We start from the raw sequence: 21,252 nt of genomic DNA, 5'->3' as shown, positions 1-21,252 counted from the left end.
TACTCCTTTGAGCCACAGGGCCACCCACCTAACAAGTTTTAAAGTCTTATTATAGGCCAGGAACTGTGCATATAGACTTGGCATATTATAATCTCACTTAACTTTTTAATAAAATCCCACTCAAGTCCAAGATGTTTAGTCACTTGCCCATGAATGGTCCCCTCACAGGTGACCACGCCTGAACGCAGGCTCTGTTCTGCATCATTCCGCACTCTTCCCATCATATGAAATGTGGAGGTGCTGCCACAAAGGACCAGGGTTTTAGGACCTCTGTACCCTCTCTGGAAACTTCTTCTGGGATTATGAAAAGTGCTCTGCAGAAACAGCCTCTCCTTGCACAGGAACTATGGAGTTGCCACTAACTATGCTTTTTCCTTGTCTGTCATTGACCTTGACCAGTCTTGCCTTTCTAAGCCTCAGTTTCTCCATCTGTACATTGGACACAGTGTCACCCACAGTATCAGAATTGTTTTGAGAAATTTAGGTAGTTCCAACACGGGTAGCTAATGTTTTCCGAGTGTTTACTATGTGCTACATACTCTTCTAAGTATTTTACAGACATGAACTTAAGAAATCCTGAAAGCACCTATAAAATGAAGGAAATACTTCTATGATTCCATATTGACAGGGGGACCATGTCAATGGTCCCCCTGTCAATGGTCCTGTCAATGGTCCCCCTGTCAATTGCAATGAAATTGCAACTCTGACTGTGGCCATGGAAATGCTAATCCAGGTTCCACCCCAGGCCTGCCTGACTGGAGTTCAGGCTGCTGAGTGCCACTGTCTCCATCTCTTAGGGGCACATAAACAAATGGATGTGGCAGCACTTTGCAGAGGGTAAATCACCCTGCAAATTTGTCCAAAGAACATCATAAGACAAACATTTATAGCTGTTTGTAGCAATATTGTACAGTTTGTAATATCCAAATGTAGCTAGCAAGATAAATGTGCCCAAATTGGAAATCATATTATATGCATGATTTATACACAATGGAGCAGGAGAAGGTAGATAGCTCTCAACCTGGAAAGATACCCTTCGTATATTCAGAATACAGTCCTGTTTATTTATTTATCTATTTTGGAACATATTTTTCTAAGTCCAAAAAGTCTAGAAGTATGTATGGCAAACCATTATCAATGGTATCCTTGAGGAGTGAGAAAAGGGACAGATGCGAGGTTAAAGAGATAATTTTACTTGCTGTGGCTTATTAGAAATTTTCAAAATAATCTATAAAATGAAGGAAACAGAACTATTTCCCAATTGAACAGAAATGAAAATTAGTCTACAGTGCTAAGGAATCCTGTTTACAGGAGACTGAGTGGGTACATCCCAGGGGTGTACACCCCAGGGTACAGTCAGGAACTCTGCCTTTAGGGGTGAAGCATTGCGGTGGTCACGGCTCACCCCTTCCTCACGCCCCACTGGCTCTGACACCTGAGGCTAGGGTCACAGATGCCACCTCAGCGCTCACACAAGCTCAAGGACTATTGTCAACATCACTAAACCAAGACAGAAAAGCACTACAAAGTAACCAGGGTTGACACATTTTTTAAAGACACAACTATGAAATACTTTATTCCATTTACCAAATACTTTTAACTTCCATTTCCTGGCACGTTTTTAAAAAAATGTACTTAAAGCAACCGGGGGGAAAAATATAGCAAAACCATCACTTTCAACAACAATAAAAACTCTCATTGTGCTTAGAGCAGAACACTGTTTCTATTCAGATTCTATAAAGTGTTTCGTGAGGGCTTTTATTAAAATATACTAGAAGCTCCAACCTTCAGTCTAGAGTGGAAAAAATTAACCTCCCAAAGTCTGTAAGTCCAATATCTTAGTGCTGATGAGTGAAGACTAGTTAGTTGGGGACACAAATGAATAAAGAACATAAGTAATGTCTCATGTGTCAGACAATGGGCTGTGTGTTTTGTATTTATTATTTCAGTGAGTATTTATAAAAAAAATCCAGGTATAAGTATTACCCCATTTTAACATGCAAAATAAAATTCATTCTAATTATTATTATCATTCAATATTTATTGAGCATTTAATACATGCCAGAGTCCATAATAAGTGCTTTACAAATACCATTTCATTTAATTCCCATAATAGTCTTATAAACCTGCTACATCATTTCTTCCCAGGTTATAAATGAGGAAATCAAGAGGTTTATGTAACTTTGTCCAAAGCCACAGAATCATACGTGATTGAGCTGGATTTGAATCCATGTTTTCTTCATTTGTGAGACTCTTCTACTGTTACAGCTATTTATAGCAACATTAATGTATCTAAATGTAATAAGCAAGATAACATCCACAATCAGGAATCCTATATACACAATGGAATACTAGATAATAGATACATCTTGACCAAGGGAATTACAACTCCAGACTGTTTTCTGGGAAGACCAAGTTCATCTGCTTTCAAATCTTAGATTACATCACTCAACCTCCCTTCTTGGATCTCTTTGGACAAGGGAGCAGGCTCTAGACAAAGTTACTTTTGAAGGCCCTATCTTTTTTTTTTTTTTTTTGTAGAGACAGAGTCTCACTTTATGGCCCTCGGTAGAGTGCCGTGGCCTCACACAGCTCACAGCAACCTCCAACTCCTGGGCCTAAGCGATTCTCTTGCCTCAGCCTCCCGAGTAGCTGGGACTACAGGCGCCCGCCACAACGCCCGGCTATTTTTTGGTTTTGCAGTTTGGCCGGGGCCGGGTTTGAACCCGCCACCCTCGGTATATGGGGCCGGCGCCTTACTGAGTGAGCCACAGGCGCCGCCCCATTATAGGTCAAAAATATCAAAAAGAGGCGGCACCTGTAGCTCAATGGGTAGGGTGTCTGTCACATACATTGAGGCTGGGGGGTTTGAATCCAGCCTAGGCCAGCTAAAACAATGACAACTGTAACAACAACAACAAAAATAGCTAGCCGTTGTGGCGGGCACCTGTAGTCCCAGCTATTTGGAAGGCTGAGGTAAGAGAATCGCTTAAGCCCAAGAGTTTGAGGTTGCTGTGAGCTGTGACACCACAGCACTCTACTGAGGACACCAAAAAAAAAAAAAAAATTAAAAAGAAAATAAAAGCCCTCTCCAATTAAATAGAATTAAAATACAATTGCATAAGAGTTGAGTTGTAATTGACTAGCTAGCTAATATTCTATTCATTTTGTGAATAATTACCTAAGCAATTATTCATTTCAACTTTATATTTTTGTTTCATATGTTAATGTCAATTAACATTTGGAGCCAATACACTCACAGGGCTGGGTCCTGTACATACCCTGTACTACCGTAGAAAGTGTCAAAGCTTAACTGCAAATTGAACTAAATGAACAAATGGCCATGCAGGGGGAGCTCATGTGAGGTTTCCACTGCAGAAATGGGAGACCATGAGCTATTTGTAATATTTCAAAAAACTTCACAGAAATTGTATATTCACTCATCTTCAGTATTACTGCATGAGCTAATTAAACTGTCAGGGTTTCCTGTCTTAATGAGAACAAGATAAATTCCTAGTAGGCAATCTGTTTAACTCTGTTCGTCAGAAAATTCTGAATGGTGTGAGCACCACATAGTATTCAGTTTTTAACTGAACGAACTACTCAATGTTTAATGCATGCTGCTCATTTGAGTAATGACATAGAGTAGAGCCTCCAGAGTTGACCACCTCCCCACACTGACCACTTCCTCAAGTTGACCGCACATGACCACATGTATGTATCAGTACAGTAGGCCTACTTCCTTATGCTGACCACCCCTGTGTGTGGACCAGCTTGCGACAGTCCCTGGAGTGCTCAACTGACAGAGGTTCTACTGTATTTTAAAACATGCACCCATGTTTTGAGAAAACATGGTAGCCATAGGATGAGAAAAGGACTCCTTGGTGGTGAAAGCCTTTGCAACTATTTTTCCAGAAAGTCACCCAAGCTATGACCCCCACCCATCCCTTTCCTGACTCCCCCAGGAGCTCTCTCCCTCTCTCTGTTACTTCCCTCTTCTCTCTCCCCCTCCACTGGCAATCTAGAGTTTCTCTTCTATTTTCTTTTATTTCCTTTTGCTTTGTGCCTCTACTGTATCACTAGCCCTGAGGGAGAGCATTCGAATACTAGACTATAAGCTCCTCTGAGATAGGTGATCTTAACATCTCCACTGCCCGCCATGCTGAACAAATTACTTGTGAATCATCTGTGAGTTCCTTGAGAACAGGTTTGTGTCATTACTTTAGGCCCAACACCCAGCGCACGTACCTGACATGGAATAAGTGATAATCATGATTTTATCACGTGGATGTAGGTTTCATTTAAATCGTTAATGAGAAAAGCTAATAGCAGATATCAGGTAACTGTCTCAGAGAGTGAGGAGAGATTCTTAGATGAGGGAATGGAACCAGGATGCAGACTCTGGAAGGTCTGTGCTGCACTAGCAACACAGCTTGACCTCATATCAAAGACAAAAGGGGTTCTCAGGGAGAGACAGAGACTAGAAAATACATACCGTCCGCCACCCTCCTTCCTACAGTGATGACACCCCTGCCTATCCCGCCATCCTCCACATGAACGCAGACATCAGACAGCTCACTCACTGATACTGATTCAGTTTCTTCAGCAGGGTCTCCCTAAAAGGAGCTGTCCTCGTTTTATAAAATGGAGTCTACCCACAACCCCTCCCGAGTCAGGCAGGCACAAAACCAAGCCAGGAGACTGGTGTCCTGAAACATCACAGTTTCCTGGGCTTTCGCTGTTATTCAGAGCCCACTCTCACTGACCAGTCTGCTTAGGGATCGATTGTACCACAAACTAAAAAAAAACACATTACCAGCAACAGGAGGCTTTAAAATCTCACCCTTGTACCTCTTTTCTTTTGCTGGGAAAGGAGGATGTCAATCTCAAATGCAAGAGAATTGGCCAGAAAAGACCAATAAATCTGAAGAGTGAATGTGTTATCCTCTGATCTACGTGTGTGGTCACACGGACATCAATGTTGTTTTTTCCAGTTCAGATTGGGTATAATCAAAACCCTCCTGGAAACCCATCTGTATAAATAACAAGCAGAATCTGTGCCCTTCTCCATGGTGCTGATAAAATGACTGCCTTTCAGAACAGGGGCATCTCTCCTCATCTTGAGAAGAATGTTCTCTTTCTCTCTCTCTCTCCCTCCCTCCCTCTCTCTCTCTCTCTCTCCCCCCCCCAGTCTCACATGGTATCTCAGTTTTAATGTTGATAAAACATGTGTGATTTTTTTCTCTGTTCTCTAATTATAACTGATGATGTGAACTTACTTTTAAAGTTCTATCACATTCTTAACACCCTCCTGCTTTTTCTGGAAAGGTTACGCTGTGTGATCCCACTTCCCTTACTACTCTCTCAGATCAACCTCTACACAAATTTGGGAGAGGGAGAATGTGTCTATTCTCCCTGATTAATTTCAAAGTTTCCAGTTTGATCTCTGGTTCCTGGTGGCTTTCCTAACAATAAGACAGCCACCTCACGTCGCCGTGCTCATGATATCAGCAGTGCTCTGATCCTTCTCTGACCAGAGTGGTCGGCCACTTTATATTCTCAGCCAGTAACAACCTCGCTTCATCGGTTAGTATAACCAATTCATCTTGAACCAAGTGTTTATTCCTGGAAGTACATTAAGAGTTTCTTTCAGATAAGTGTGTTGTATCTGGAAGCCATCGTCTGCCGCCAGCACTCTGGGGTCTGGGGTGAATTTAGATTCTTGGGAAGCTGCTTAAATATCAGGCTGCTTCTCCTCCCCAATCTCTGCCCTACCCAAAATGAGGTGGCCAGGCTAATCACTATTACAACTCAATACGCCGTTCATACCCATGGCTGCATATTTAGGACAAACTGGAGATTACTTATGAATATATATATATTCATGCCCAGCTTCCACCCCTCACTGATTCTAAATCTCTGGAGGTAAGGTGCAAGCACTGTTACTGTTTGAAAGCTTTGCACGTAAATTCTGATAGGTACTTGGTACTACTGACTCACTCTGTGCCATGCTCCATCTTAGGTGCTGAGGACGCAGAGACAGAAAATCCAGTCTCTGCTTTTAGAGGCCACACACTGAGGCTGGGTGCAGTGGCTCACACCTGTAATCCCAGCGCTCTGGGAGGCCGAGGTTAGTGGATTGCCTGAGCTCAGGAGTTTACAACCAACCTGAGCAAGAGCAAGACCCCACCTCTGAAAAATAGCCGACCACGGTGGCAGGTGCCTTAAGTTCCAGCTACATGGGAGGCTGAAGCAAGAGGATCACTTGAACCCAGGAGTTTGAGGTTGCTGTGAGCTATGACACCATAGCACTCTACTGAGAGCAACAAAGCGAGACTCCATTTCAAAAAAAAAAGAGGCCCTGGTCTGTTAGTAATGTATGACTAGAGAAGAACCCTACAGTGAGAAAAAGGACCACAGCACTGTTATCACAGGGTGGTGAGGAAGCTCAGAAAAGAGATGAGTGGCTCAGTCCAGGGGAATCTGGGAAGATGTCCTCAGGAGGATGCTGTCAGAACCAGCTGGGAGAAGTTAGTGTCTCACGAGGTCTTTGCAAAAGTTAATTAAGACTTACACCATGAGTACTTTTCTATACTAAGAATAACCAAATAACACGTAATTAACTCTTGCTACCAACCCCTTTCTCTGAACCTATATCAAGTCTCAGAGAGGGACAGACCAGCTACTCTTAGATTCCAACCCGCTCCCTGGAATTCTATTTTATTATTATTATCGTTTAATATGATGGTAGATACGATGAGGTTACATTACTTGTGTTTATAAGATAAAGTCCAAAGTATGAGTTGTAATTGAGTCCTTCACCCAGGAAGTGTGCCATATACCCCTATATTGTACCAAATAGGTGGGTGCTCCCAGGCATTTTCGTCATCATCTTCCCATAATCATGATGTCTTGGTGAAGTGGAGCTCACCACACCTTCACCCCGGAGCATGGGCAGCTCCTTGAAGGAGTTCTGTCCACTGGGTCTGGTGGGGTTCTGTTTCTCTCAGGCCCTACCCCATCCAGTCTTGGTAAGCTTGTCCTCCACACAGGGAACAAGCAGAGGTCAACTGATGAAAGCATGTTTTTACCTGTGTCTGAGACACCCTTCTCCCTGAGTCACATGTCAAACTCCTACACATCAGTCCAAAAACTCAGCCCAATCATCACTTCGGGGAAGCCTTTCCTGACTCTCCACTCAATACTCCCATCTTATTCCAGGTGGAGCTGGTGGTTCTTTGAGTTCCTGTGGAAACCTCATTCATACTTCTTGGGAGTAGCAGACCACATTTCTCAATTTTGTAAGTCCAAAATGCAACATCTTGTCTGATACAGAGTAAGCACAAAGTACCAACATAAACGGATGAGACGAATGTGTCCACGGATGGATGGTTGAGATAGCTGGATTGAAGGATGATTGAGTGGGTCAACAACATTGCCCGGATCTACCTTATATCTTATCATTTCAGAGCTGGCGGCCAAATAATAGATGAGTTAATTCACCTCTTCTCTAAAAAGACACTGGCGACTTCTCCCTTTTTTCGCTTAGGTGTGCCATCCCCTTCCTGTCTTCCTCCACATTTACCATGCAACCAAGAGAATGTGGTGCTATGACTTGTCTTCCAGGACGCATTTCAAGTGGATAAATAATTGAGGTCTTCTGGGGGTGCTTTTAGAGGAGTATAGCTACTTTCCTACCTTCACTGAATTATGTCATTCCTTGTCTCCAGATACAAAACCATAGGCATTTTTTATTAACATCCTTGACCACAGGAAGCCTCAGTTTTTACTTCCCCTTGGATGAGGTGTAGGGGAAACGTTTAGATTTAGATGAATTAAATTCTGGCTCTGCCACTAACTTCCTTGTAGCCTAAGCTTATTTATTTATTTATTTGCCCGTAAGCCTCAGTTTGTTCATCAGTAACATAAGGATGATAACACCTTATACGCAGGATTGTAGCAAAAATTAATTGACTTTGGTATATAAAGTGGCTGCCACAGTGTTTGACTTAAAGCAGGCATTTACCAACATGTGGCTCATGAATAACATTATATTATTATCTCTCTCTCTCTTTTCTTTTTTGAGACAGAGTCTCACTTCATTGCCCTTGGTAGAGTGCCATGGCATCATAACTCACAGCAATCTCCAACTTTTGGGCTCAAGTGATCCTGTTGCCTCAGCCTCCTGAGTAGCTGGGACTACAGTATTTGCCACAATACTCAGTTGCTTTTTAAAGACAGGGTCTAGCTCTTGCTCAGGCTGGTCTCAAACTCATGAGCTCATCTACCTGTCTGGGTATCCCAGAGTGCTAGGATTACAGGTGTGAGTCATCACGCCCAGCTATATTATTATCTTAAAAGCATGGATCTATCATGCATTAGAATAAAAAGCATACGTGAGTAATTAAGATATAACACAAGATTGAATTCAAATAAATTAAACCTTTGGGCTCCACCCCCAGGATCCTAAACATTTGCATTTACTTACCAGAAGTTAGCAATACTGAAGTTTAGAAAAGCTTGAAAGTAACTGAAACTTCTCATCACTCTTTCATAGATATGTTTAAGTGACCTGTCTCCAATCACACAGACTGTTAGATCTAGAGCTAGAAACAGAACCCACATCTTCCCCAAAGTTGCTGGAAAGCCCTAACATCAAATATTGCCTTCCCTGTCACCACCACAGTGTAACCAATACTGCACTAAAAGCAGGCATCATTAATTAATTAAACATTTCTGAGGTATTACATTTGAGCAAGAGAGAAGGACAGAAAAAGCATGTATTAAGTATTAATCACGTGCTCAGCAACTTGGTAGTTATGATTTCACAAAATATTACAGAGAGGTTAGCTGAAGCCCAGAGAGGCCATGTAATTTCCCAAAATTCAGATAGTTTGTGGTGATACTAGAATTCAAATTCATGCCTGTGTGTTTCCAAAGCCCATAATCTTTCAGATAGAATTTAACTCATTGCAAATCAACAAATATTTATTGACCATTCACTATACTAGGATGTGGCAACGAATAGGAAGATGGAGTCTTTGTGCTCCTGGGGCTCATTACCTGGAGGAGACAGCAGACATTGTAAAGGTGAGCATAGCAAATGAATATGGTGAAGTTCAGACAAGGTCCATAGATGCTTCAGGTAATGAGGAGAAACAAATAAGAGGCTCTCTCAGCCCCACAGTTCAAATATCCTGCAGGATAAGCATGCTGACCCACTCTGAGCCATTCTCTCTGGAGAAACGGTATGCTGAATCCTTAAACTCACTCACAGACAACTTTGGGAGCACAGCAACTTCAAAGTTGGTACTCATTTTTTATATGATATTTTAATGCAACAGAAGCAGATTTATCTTTCTCACTAGGTTCTGCTGAGTATAAAAAATAAAATAAGTGTCAGCATGTGTTTCTAGAAAGTACACTAATTGAAGATGGGAAGATCAATCAAACCACGGAGATGAATTATTGAGTATCTGCTCGGAGCTCGGCACTGTGCCCAGGCAGTGCAGAAATACACACACAGGGGTGGTGTCTGTAGCTCAAAGGAGTAGGGCGCTGGCCCCATATACCAGAGGTGGTGGGTTCAAACCCGACCCTGGCCAAAAAACAAAAAAGAAATACACACACAGGAGAACCCAAGACTGGCTCAGCCCTAGCCTCCGAGGGTCTATAAAGCAATAGGGGACACACATAGGAGGGCACTTCCAGTAAGTGCTAGCCTATGTCAAATTTCAGAGAGACAAGGTGAGCATAGTGGATGAGTGTCAAATACAGTGAAGTTTGTACAATGTCTGGGGAATGGGCCAGGTGGATCAGAAATAAGGAAAATTAACCCAGCTTTCAAAAGACAGAGATGATTTAAATATTCAGAGAAAGTTCCCTGTAGCAGCCAGAGGAGTATTGACCATGGACAGAGGCGGAGGACAAGATGTGCTCTGAAATAATGCATAGACCATGGAAGCCAAAGATTTGCATCGAGAGTGCTGGGAAGTGGGGTCTCCATGGTGATAAGACAGCAGTTAGTCTTAATAACTTTTGCATCCCCAGTGCCTTGCATGATGCCTGACAAATGGTAGGTGCTTAGTTACTGTTTAGTGAGCTGCTGGATGGAGAGATATTGCCTTAGTTGAAAATGGAATTAACAATAAAGAGTACTAGTCTTGTCTCAGCATGTACCAGAAAGAGTGGACAAGAGTAAATGTCAAACTGCACATAATAAAGCCAGAAGTGATCAGAAAGCCACAGAGGAGGTGACTAAGATGGAGCTACGAGAACTGAGGATGATTACCTGATGGAGGGAAAATTGGGTTGGGCCTATGAGGAAAGGCAAGGTTTGGCTCTCAGGGGTCCCAACTGAGATGTCCATACGGAAGGCCATCCTGAAAACAACAGGAAGGGGCAGGGCTGTGGGTTTTATGAAATAACTCTGCAAGACAGGCAAAATGCAACTGTGGGCTAGATGCGTGCTGTGACCCACCAGTGAGAGACCTTCAGGACAGGGAGAAGGAAGAAAAAGAGCACCTTCCAGATGGAAGAAACAGGGTAAATGACAAGGAAAGCAAAAAGCCATGAAGGTTTGGTGGGAGAGTGGGAGAGACTGAATCTCCTAGAACAGAACTGGGGACTGTAAACAGCAGGAATTGCACTTGGGGAGAAAAGTTAAGCTGAGTTTAAATCCTAGGAAGAGACAAGTTAATAAACAGAGAGTCAAAGATGACTTAAACATGGTATGTTGCTTGGAACAGCCATGCAGAAATTAAACTTTATTTCCCAATCTGGGCTGCTACATCAATTGATCCTCTAGGATAGAAGTTATCTAAAATTTCCCCCAACACATTGTCCATTCTAGAACTCTGGGATTGCCTGGAAGCTTCCCAGACGCAGGCCTTTCCTGCTGCCCTGAGACCACATGTGACAGCTGAGGCTGTGGATCAAAAGCATCCTTGAAAACAAGAGCACCTCCTTCCCCACTTAACTCATTTCACTTACGCATTTACATTTATACCAGTGGAGCAAATCAAAAGTTATAGTTCCCTCAGTAACTGTAACCTGGACCAAACATAGCTATATTTTTCTGCTGCTGAGAGGGCTTTTAACTCATGCTTCCCAACTGCAAAGGGGAGAGCTAATACAAACATTATGCAAGAAATGCTTTTCAGAAAGCAAGTGGCTGGCCCAGTGAAGTTAGCGTGTAAATGGCTGTTCCTTTCAACTAGGGTTTTTATGCATTGGCTCCCGGCAGGCAGAAATCTTCCCTACTCCCTCTAAGACTGAGAACAGAGACCTTCTCCATCCCTGCATGCTGCCACACCACTGTTGGGTCAGAGCCCAGCTTTGTTACACGGCAAGTAACCAGTGTCGGCCACAGGAGTAAACAATGCCAGGACCAAGGTGAAGCATGATTCAAGTGGGACACTTGTCTAAGGCACAAAATCAAAGAGGTGCCCCAAAACTCAAGAATCAAAACAAATAAAATTGAATGCAATGTTTTTCTTTAAAAAATAATGAATGCAAAACTTCGTGGTAAACAAAATATCAAAATATTGATTTTTTAAAATATCACATTAAAATACTATTTCATTTGACTGCTGAATTTTTGTGGCCCTTTATACTTTGCCTTCACCCCTAGGCAAGTGCCTCACCCTCATCCTGGCCCTGAGAGGTGGTGGCGAAGGGTGTAGGATTGGGAATGGGAAAGATCAAGTATGGGAGGGGGAACTCATCATGGATTTGGCTGTAGGCAAGCTCATTGAAACGTTGGTCATGGCATATAAGGGAATATTGAAAAATACCTCAAGAAGTATTTCTAATTGGTACTGATAGAACTGAACATATTGGATTATTGATATTATTGGGAGTAGCTCTAGTCAACCATCAACAGAAGCTATTTTCTAATTTTCCGGGTCTTTCCCTGAGAACAGACAATGCAAAGACTATCCAATAAGTGATACCAAACCATTTTCTAAGCCCATCAGGCAAAAATCAGTTGATATTCAAGCCCCACACCTTGGCCTAGGAATTACCACCTGGACTGGGCTTCAACAACCCATGTGAAATGCTATATAGCCTATGAGATCCTGAGAACAGCTCCTATGCTGCTCCTTGTCCCCTGCCCCAGAGCCTAGTCCTGGGTTAAGGGACACTAAACGTTAGTCAAGCCATTAACTAATTATTCACTTGATGGGAGATTACACTGACTTCTGCCTGGGTGAGGCAGTTAATGGGAACTTTGCAAGTGGAAGCCTCTAGTAAGGCTAGTCATTTCTCTGTGGATTTTGTGGAAAAATAGGCTATCAAAAACTTCTTTTTAATTTTTAAGTAATGTTAGCCTCAAAGAGAAGTTGCAAAAAATGAGGCGGTGAGTTCCTAGGGGCCCTTCATCTGGCACTCCCTAATGTTAACCTCTTACATAGCCTGCGTACAACCATCAAAGCAGGGAATTCACATTGGTCTAATACTATCAGTTAAACTACAGACTTTTCCCAGCATTGCCAATTTCCTTTCAAATGGCCATTTTCCATTCCATGCTCCAATTTGGGATTTCATATTGAATCCAGTTATGTGTCCCATCTGCGAAAGGGCCTGTTTCTCCTCTTCGTTCATGACCTTAACTTTTGAAAAGGACAAATCTGTTATTTTTGTACTCCTCAATATGGGTTTGCTTAAGGTCTTCTTATCATTAGATTGAGGCTATATATTTTGGGCGAGATCCCACAGAAATGATGTCATGTCCCTCTTGGTGTGTTTCACAGGAGGCAGGTCACTCTGATGCTCCTTACTGGTGGGTTCCTTTTCTTCACTCGCTTACGATAGTGTCAGCCAGGCTTCTCCACTGAACAGTTACCGTCTTTCCTGGGCTGTGAATAAGTGGGTACTTTGGGAAGACACACATATTCTATTTTTCATCAGCCTTTTTGCATATTATTTTTATTATCCATCACAGTTCTTCCTCATGACAATAAGTACTGTGGTGTTTGCCTAACCAAAAATCAACCTGCTATAAGATGAGGAACACATGTTTCAGTCACATTGTTTTGAATTCTAAGGTAAAGTGGAAGTTGAAGTTGAACCCTTCACCCAGGAAGCATGCGTAACACCCTCACACTGTGCACATTAGGTGAGATCTGGCAATCGCCCTCCCTCCTCCTCTTCTCCCCTCCCCCTTGCTAGACTATATTTGTGGGGTTGTTTTCTTTCTTTCTTGTGGGCATGTAGTTGTTTATATGTTGGTTTCAAATTAGGATGTGGAGATAAGGGAACACTTTTACACCGCTGGTGCGATTGGAAATAATAATTTTTGAATCTTACCTAAGTTCAAAACCTCCTAAGGTGAAGGCTAAAGATCTCTCTGTCAAACCTGCCTTCCCCACATTGGGGGATAGATAGCCAGCATAGGCAAAGCAAATCCACTACCAGGTGACCTGAGACAGGTCATCCCCACCCCTTGCTACTGCAGGAATCAAGCCTCTCTCACTGGCCTACATTAAGACCTCAAAATTCTCAAAGCCATTGGGAAAGAAGCCATTCCCCATCTTTAAGAATTTCCATGAGCAAAGGAATGCCCTTCCTTAATCTAGATTGAGTGTTTAGTTTGTCTTAAAATTGCTGCATCCCTGAAGTGTCCCCTCTTTGACCAAGCCCTAGAGAACCCTTAGACAGCAGCAGGTTTGGAGTCCACTGGGGAGAAGAGGTGTGTGCAGGCAGCACCCCTGGGCCTCTGGGTTTTTCTCAATTTTTGGCCATTCTTTTGTGTTCCTAGCAGTGGTGTGATGGTTGTCAATGGCTCTCCAGGAAGAAAAAGATTAAAGGCCTGGATATATATAATGTCTGCCAATTTCTGTGACATTAATACTCCCTTTGAGGCTGATTTCAAGGCACACAAGCAGAGCCTTAAACACTATTTCCACCATACAGACAAAAAGATGTAAATAACCTCAAATACGCCTCAAAAATGTAGAGAAGAATAAAATGCAGTAAGATAATGGGAAGTGTTTGAAGTTTGAGTATTTATTACCCTTGATGCTAATAGAGTTTATTTAATTATAAATTTATATAAATTTTTAATAATGACAGTTATTTAACAACTGCCTCACAAAATTTCCAAAAATTAAATGCGTGGTTCTCATGAGCTGGTATGAGTCAGCTCCAGCACACCCCCCTGCACAGTGGTTTTCTTGAGGTCTGAAGTTCTGAAATACCCCAGAGAAGCCCCTGAAAGGGTAGGACAGAGCTCTTCTCCAGTCCCTCCAGGAACCCCTGTGTGGTCCAGATGCCCTGGGGGAAGGCTGGCCTCCCAGCAACAGCTTCTGCTGCTTCTTGGCAAGATTCCTGCAGAGGCTGAAAGGGCTCCAGAGCATCTGGTTGCCATTAGGGCTGGCTTGAGGGCTGCTTCAATGCTAAAGGGGGCAGGGGTCCTCTCCAGGCTCAGTACCTGTCCACTATATGCTTTTTGCTGTCCTTAAAAGAATGACAGAGATATTCTAGGAGCAGCCTGAAAAAGTGGAAAGAGCTTAAGAGGGAAGGGGGATGGAGAGGGAAAAAGGAAAGCTACACACCCAGAGCACAGATTTCATGCCAGGTATAATGCTGAATGTTTTCACAGGTGATCTTGTTTACTGACATGCCCGGGGAAAAGGTACCCCCATTTTACTTAAAGAGTAAACTATGTGCCAAATCCCACAGCTAGTTAGAGACACAGCTAGAATAAGTCCCCTGCTCCATTCACAGTCATAGCCCCAGCACGTAGACTAGAGCACAGGACAGGAGTTCTCTAAATACCTGTGGGATGGATACAAGGACACATCTGACCCCAGAGCTTGTGCTCGGACCTCCACCAGGGAAACAAGTGGCGGGGGGGTGCTCTCTAGGCTCTTTCACCTCAGCTGGAAATGCCGTCTCCCTGTTTCTGAAGCTGAGCTTCCTCCCCACTTAAATGGAGGTGGTAAAACCTGCCACACCATGTGCAGGCCAGAAATAAACAGCTGTGATGTGTGTAGAGAAGGCACCATGTCGGTTAAAAGATACTGAGAAAGTGCATGGTATGTCATCGTCCATGGGAAGTCATTCCCTTGGCCTTGGAAGAGCATGTTTGCCTCCGTGGAAACCAGACGAAGCACAAGGGGTAAAAACAAAGTGGCCCCAGACACAGCAGAAAGCACAGGAGTCTCACCTATTTCAACTTTAAGTTGGAGCCTAATTATCTCCTCTCTGGAATGTGTCACAGACAAAAAAACATTTCAGCCTTGTCTCCTTGCCTCGTGTAGTAGAACCTCTGTAAGTTGACCACCCAAGGGACTATAATGGACTGGTCAACACATGGAGGTAGAACTAGGCCTACTCTACTGATATGAAAGGAAGTAGGCCTCCTTTACTGATATGTACATGCGGTATATGTCCAGTCTATGAAAATTAGGTCAACTTAAGGAGGTGGTCAATGTAGAGAGGTGGTCAGCTATGGAGGTTCTGCTGTATTTGAAATACAAGGGGGCAGATGGCTTAGATACAGCGACCTGTGGGTCGCGACCTCTTTGGGGGTCAAACAACCCTCTCACAGGGGTCGCCTAAATACATCCTGCATATTAGATATTTACATTACAATTCATAACAGTAGCAAAATTACATTATGAAGTAGCAACGAAAATAATTTTATGGTTGGGGGTCACCACAACTTGAGGAACTGTATTAAAGGGTCACAGCATTAGGAAGGTTGAGAACCACTGGCTTAGAAGAACGCCCTGCAGCTTTTGACTTTTTTTTTATTATTAAATCATAGCTGTGTACCTTAATGCAATCATGGAGTACAATGTGCTGGTTTTATATACAACTTGAAATATTTTCATCAAACCGGTTAACACAGCCTTCACAGCATTTTCTTAGTTATTCTGTTAAGATGTTTATATTCTACATTTAGTAAGTTTCACATGTACCCTTGTAAGATGCACTGTAGGTACATGTGAAACTTACTAAATGTAGAATATAAATGTCTTAACACAATAACTAAGAAAATGCCAGGAAGGCTATGTTAACCAGTGTGATGAAAATGTGTCAAATGGTATATAAAACCAGCGTTTGGTGCCCCATGATTGCATTAAGGTACACAGCTATGATTTAATAATAAACAAATAAATGAATAACAAAGGAAAAAAAAAAAGATGCACTGTAGGTGTGGTCCTGCCAATTACCTTCCCTCCAGCCATCCTTTCCCCTCCCCTCACCTCCCTCTCCCCTTTCCCCACATTCTTGGGCTATAATTGGGTTAAAGCTATAAATTGGTTTCATAGGAGGGCTGAGTACATTGGATACTTTTTCTTCCATTCTTGAGATACTTTGCTATGAAGAATATGATCCAGCTCCATCCATGTAAACATGAAAGAGGTAAAGTCTCCATCTTTTTTAAGGCTGCATAATATTCCATGGTGTACATATACCACAATTTATTAATCCATTCATGAGTCGATGGGCACTTTTTTTTTTTCCTTGACTTAGCAATTATGAATTGGGCTGCAATAAACATTCTGGTACAAATATCTTTGTTATAATGCGATTTTTGGTCTTCCTAGTAGAGGAATTGTAGGATCGAATGACCAGTCTATATTTAGATCTCTAAGTGTTCTCCAAACATCTTTCTAAAAGGAACGTATTAGTTTGCATTCCCACCAGCAGTGTAGAAGTGTTCCCTTTTCTCCACATCCACACCAACATCTCTGGTTTGGGGATTTTGTGATATGGGCTAATCTTACTGGAGTTAGATGATATCTCAAAGTAGTTTTGATTTGCATTTCTCTGATAATTAAGGACCATGAGCATTTTTTCATGTGTCTGTAGGCCGTGCGCCTGTCTTCTTCAGAGAAGTTTCTCTTCAAGTCCCCTTACCCACCCTGAGATGGGAGCACTTATTGTTTTCTTGCTAATACGTTTCTGTTCTCTGTGGATTCTGGTTATTAAACCCTTTATCGGAGATATAACCTGCAAATATCTTCCCCCATTCTGAGGGCTGTCTGTTTGCTTTACTTACTGTGTTCTTGGCTATGCAGAAGCTTGGTATTGATTGAGAATTAAATAGTAATGCAAAGAAGCAGCTGCTTCCACAAGGCTGGCTGCCTGGGATAATGCGAGAACCAGAACTTAGGGTGGCCACGGGATAGGCATCTTAACACAGACTGGGAGGGTGGGCTTCCTTATCTGCAGTAGGCCAGGAGCAGCACTGGGTGAAGCATGCCCTACAGTCCAGATGGGCCCTGCTCTTGCCGCACTATGCTCCCCACACATTGAGATCCTAACAGAGCTCAGCTACTGATGCCCTTTGCTGTCCTTCTCTGATCCTCCTTAAAGGAAGAACACAGGTATGTGGGCATGTATATGAAAGCATACATGTATGTATGAAAACATACATGCACCCCAAACCACACCTGCATATTCAACACATTAGACATTTCACCATGAGGGAGTGGAAATGGCAGTGGAAGATGGAGATTAAAGGTATGAACTTGTTAAGTAAAATTATAGGAGTCCATTGTTTTGGACTGAGTTCACGTACTAGGCCCCAAAATGGAGTCACTTGGGCTAAGTGCCACGTAATCAAATGGAAACTCTAAGCAATAGGAAAACCCCCCAAATGGACCAAGGTTTCTTATAAGCAGCAGGTTCAAAATAAATAATCAGAAAGGGCGCAGCCAACCTGGCCTGGCTGGGTAAGGAAGCCCTCTCTGCTTTAACTCTTACAAGGCACATAACCTAAGTAACCTGATGTTAACTAACCTGCTTTTTTTTTGGATCATTCTGTATTCTTGCTCCTGCTGAAGCTCCCTTATAAAAACCAAGTGCTCCCCTATGCCCATCAGAGCCCTCTATTTTTATATAAAATGCTGCCTGATTCATGAATTATGAAAAGAGCCAATTTGATCATTAAGATCAATTTGCTGAAAATTTTTTGACAAAAGGCCCACATATACACAAAAAAACAAGGGAGGGTGATGTGTGATTGATGCAAGTCTCCATACCTAGAACCCAAGGAGGCCAAAGGAGGAAAGAAAATACCCTACTCCCACTCAGAGCAGAGGACTCCAGGAGACATCAGGCCTGCCAGGGACTCAGTGAGTCACGTGCATTTATTCATTCATTCACTGTGCTGGGACGGGCGAGGGGACAGGCAGAGCCTGGGGATCTGCACCCTCATAGCACTTCCTGTCCCCAGACAAACAGAGGCGCCCTCAGAGGGGGACAGACAACACAGGCGCTACAATGAAGGGGCACAAGAGCTGCTCCTGGGACCACAACACAGGCTGGGAAGGGGATTAGCCAGTCTTCCTACGGCAAGTGACATTTAATCTGACTCCAGAGCGTTAGGTGGGATTTAGCTGGGCTAAGAGCGGAGGCGATATGTTGGGGCACTGCAGACAGCACATGCAGCAGCCAAGAAGAGAGAGAGAGCAGCGCATTACCATGATAGATAGGACTGTTAAGTGGAGCAGGAAGATAGGGAGGGTAGGAGGGGCCGGCAAAAGGGTACGCTCTGCGCAGTCAGGGGGATATGAAATCCTGCTCCCAGCCTGGCTTGGGGGTGGAGACAGAACCACACAGAACCATGGGGCGGACACATCAGTGTGAGAATACAAACCAGAAAGTCCCTAAATCGATTAGGGTGGAAGGAGAGGGAAGAGGGAATATACCGAGAAAACCTCAGAAAGGAAGTATTATCTGACCTGAACTTAAAGGGAGTTTAGGATTCTACCTGGGTGGAAAGGATGGGAACTCGGAAGAACATTCTAAGCAAGAGAAACTGCATGAGCAGAAGCCTCCATCCCAGGGTCTGAGTAATAAACGAAAGTATCAGAACCCTCGTACCGTTCATGACTAAAGTATTAGTAGTACCTGGGATAAGCTTCCCAGATTTAGTCAATAGACTCAAAGAATTTCTTTAAAAAGATGATTCTGAGCATTCCTTATCTCCATGATTTACATACAACCAACACCCTTTCCTCTTCAAAATTAGGAGTCATCTTTACCCACTTCCGGATTGCTAAGCAAGGTACAAAATGATGTCTCCTTTTTCTTAGAGGAATAAAATGTAAAAACAATAAACCCTGTCTTAAGAGGGGAAAAAAAACAACTCCCTCTGGGTCTGGTGCAAAATTAAATTTTATGAGTTACTCAGCAGCCAGCAAGGCACAGAACCGTCTTTCAAAGTAACTGGAGTTGACAACTAAACTTGCTCAGGGAGGGGGAGAAGAGGAGTTAATAGAGGCAGAAGTCATGCTTTTTATCCTTCACCTGAGCTGGTCCTTTTCATATGCTAAGTGCAACTGGAGGAAGAAATTTAACACTATCATTAAAAAAATCAACACAGGGCTAAGGCAGACATCTCCTCCACAGTCATATACCACCTGGGGCTGCAAAGAATAAGGTTAGCCTGCGATGCTGGGCTGTAATTACCCAAATAATGACAATCAATTGAAGACAAGCCTCCTCTCCCATCCCCCAAACCTCAAGCCCGGCTTCCTCCACTATAATTGCTAAATTTCCACTTGTCTGTTAGGCGGACATGGTCTCTATGCTTGGGTGGGACAATGGAAGGTTCCAGGGTGCCAACTTAGAGCCAGTAAAAAAATGGCTATGCTGTTATCAGAAGAGAGGGCCCAAACAACCAGAAGAAAGCTCCAGCACATTTGCTCTGGGAGCCTTTTTTGTTTGTTTTCATCCAAATTTCTAATTTTGAGAAGTTGGTATCTGTAGAAACCAAACAGCACATCCTGTGGTCTGGATTTTCGAAGTCATATCTTATACATGCTACTTGGTGCAATTGAATTTTTGAGTGCAAATGAGTGTATTTGCCATTTTAAGATTTATTAAATGTATATTGGGAAAAACTAGATTTTATAGACTGGAGAGGGCTCTTAAATTAAGAAGCTAAAGGACAGAGAAAGAGGCCAGCTATTTCTCTATTTCTAGTAAATACTAAAGAAAAAGAAATAGATCACATTAGAGTAGTGGCTCTTCAAGCATGGTCCCAAGATCAGCAGCATCAACATCACCTGAAAACTTGTTAGAAAAATAGTTGTCAGACCCCCCCCTCCAGAACTAAAGATCAGAAACATGTTTTAACAGCTCTTCCAGGTCACTGGGTGCCCCTCGAGCCTGAGACCTTTTGCACTAGAACTGTGGTCCTTCATGCTGGCTGCAGGCTACCACCTGGTTATCATCACTTTGTCAACAAATGCACCCCACCTGGAACCCCTAGACCGAGTAAGTAAGGATGCTTAGGATGGGGACTGGGCATTGCCGTGTTTAAAAAGATTCCCAAGGGCCCAGGCACTGTGGCTCATGTCTGTAATCCCAGCACTCTGGGAGACTAAGGTGGGTGAATTGCTTGAGCTCAGGAGTTCAAGACCAGCTTGACCAACAGTGAGACCCTGTCCCTAAAAAATAGACAGGCGTTGTGGTGGACATCTGTAGTCCCAGCTACTGAGGAGGCTGAGGCAAAAGGATCACTTAAGCCCAGGAGTTTGAGGTTGCTGTGAGTTATGACACCACAGCACTCTATTGGGGGCAAGAAAGTGAGACTGTGTCTCAAAGATAGATAGACAGATAGATAAACAGATAGATACATAGACAAATAAAATCTCCCAAGCAATGTAAATGTTCAGTCAGAGTTGAAAGCCATTATTTGCTAGAAACAAGAGAGATTTACTTTTGGATACTTTAAGACTTCTGATTTTCAGTGTAGCTCACAGTAATCATGGCCACTGAATGAATCCTATCCATTGAAGAGGAATTTGAGAAGAAGAGATTTCCATCCCCATGAGCTGGACGGGTAAGATTTGAAGCTCATCAAAAGCATCAAATTTGGGGCAGTGCCTGTGGCTCAGTGGGTGGGGCACCAGCCCCATATACCAAGGGTAACGGGTTGGAACCCATGACCCAGCCAGCAGTGGCAACTGGAACAAAAAATAGCTGGGCAGGTCGGCGCCCAAAACTGCAAAAAAAAAAAATAGCTGGGCATTGTAGACCCAGCTACTTGGGAGGCTAATACAAGAGAATCGCTTAAGCCCAGGAGTTGGAGGTTGCTGTGAGCTGTGATGCCACTGCAATCTACCAAGGGCAACAGAGTGAAACTCTGTCTCAAAGAAAGAAAGAAAGAAAAGCATCAAATTTGTACCAAACTCAGTGGTGACAACAGGTTCTCACCTTGAGAAAGGGTAGGTTAGTCCCCATAGTCAGAATTCCTTATAAAAGCAATGCACTTAGAGGCAG

General features: G+C 43.1%; 1 protein-coding gene across 1 annotated transcript in view; it reads right to left on the bottom strand.

The window, feature by feature from the left end:
• The window catches only part of DOCK2 (dedicator of cytokinesis 2), a 466,833-nt gene that overhangs the window by 270,330 nt on the left and 175,251 nt on the right, over positions 1–21,252 (bottom strand). The gene's annotated exons all lie outside the window — the stretch shown is intronic.

This window comes from Nycticebus coucang, chromosome 17 (genome assembly GCF_027406575.1).
Source record: "Nycticebus coucang isolate mNycCou1 chromosome 17, mNycCou1.pri, whole genome shotgun sequence".
Lineage (NCBI taxonomy): Eukaryota > Metazoa > Chordata > Mammalia > Primates > Lorisidae > Nycticebus > Nycticebus coucang.
This window is presented reverse-complemented; position numbering and strand designations above follow the sequence as displayed.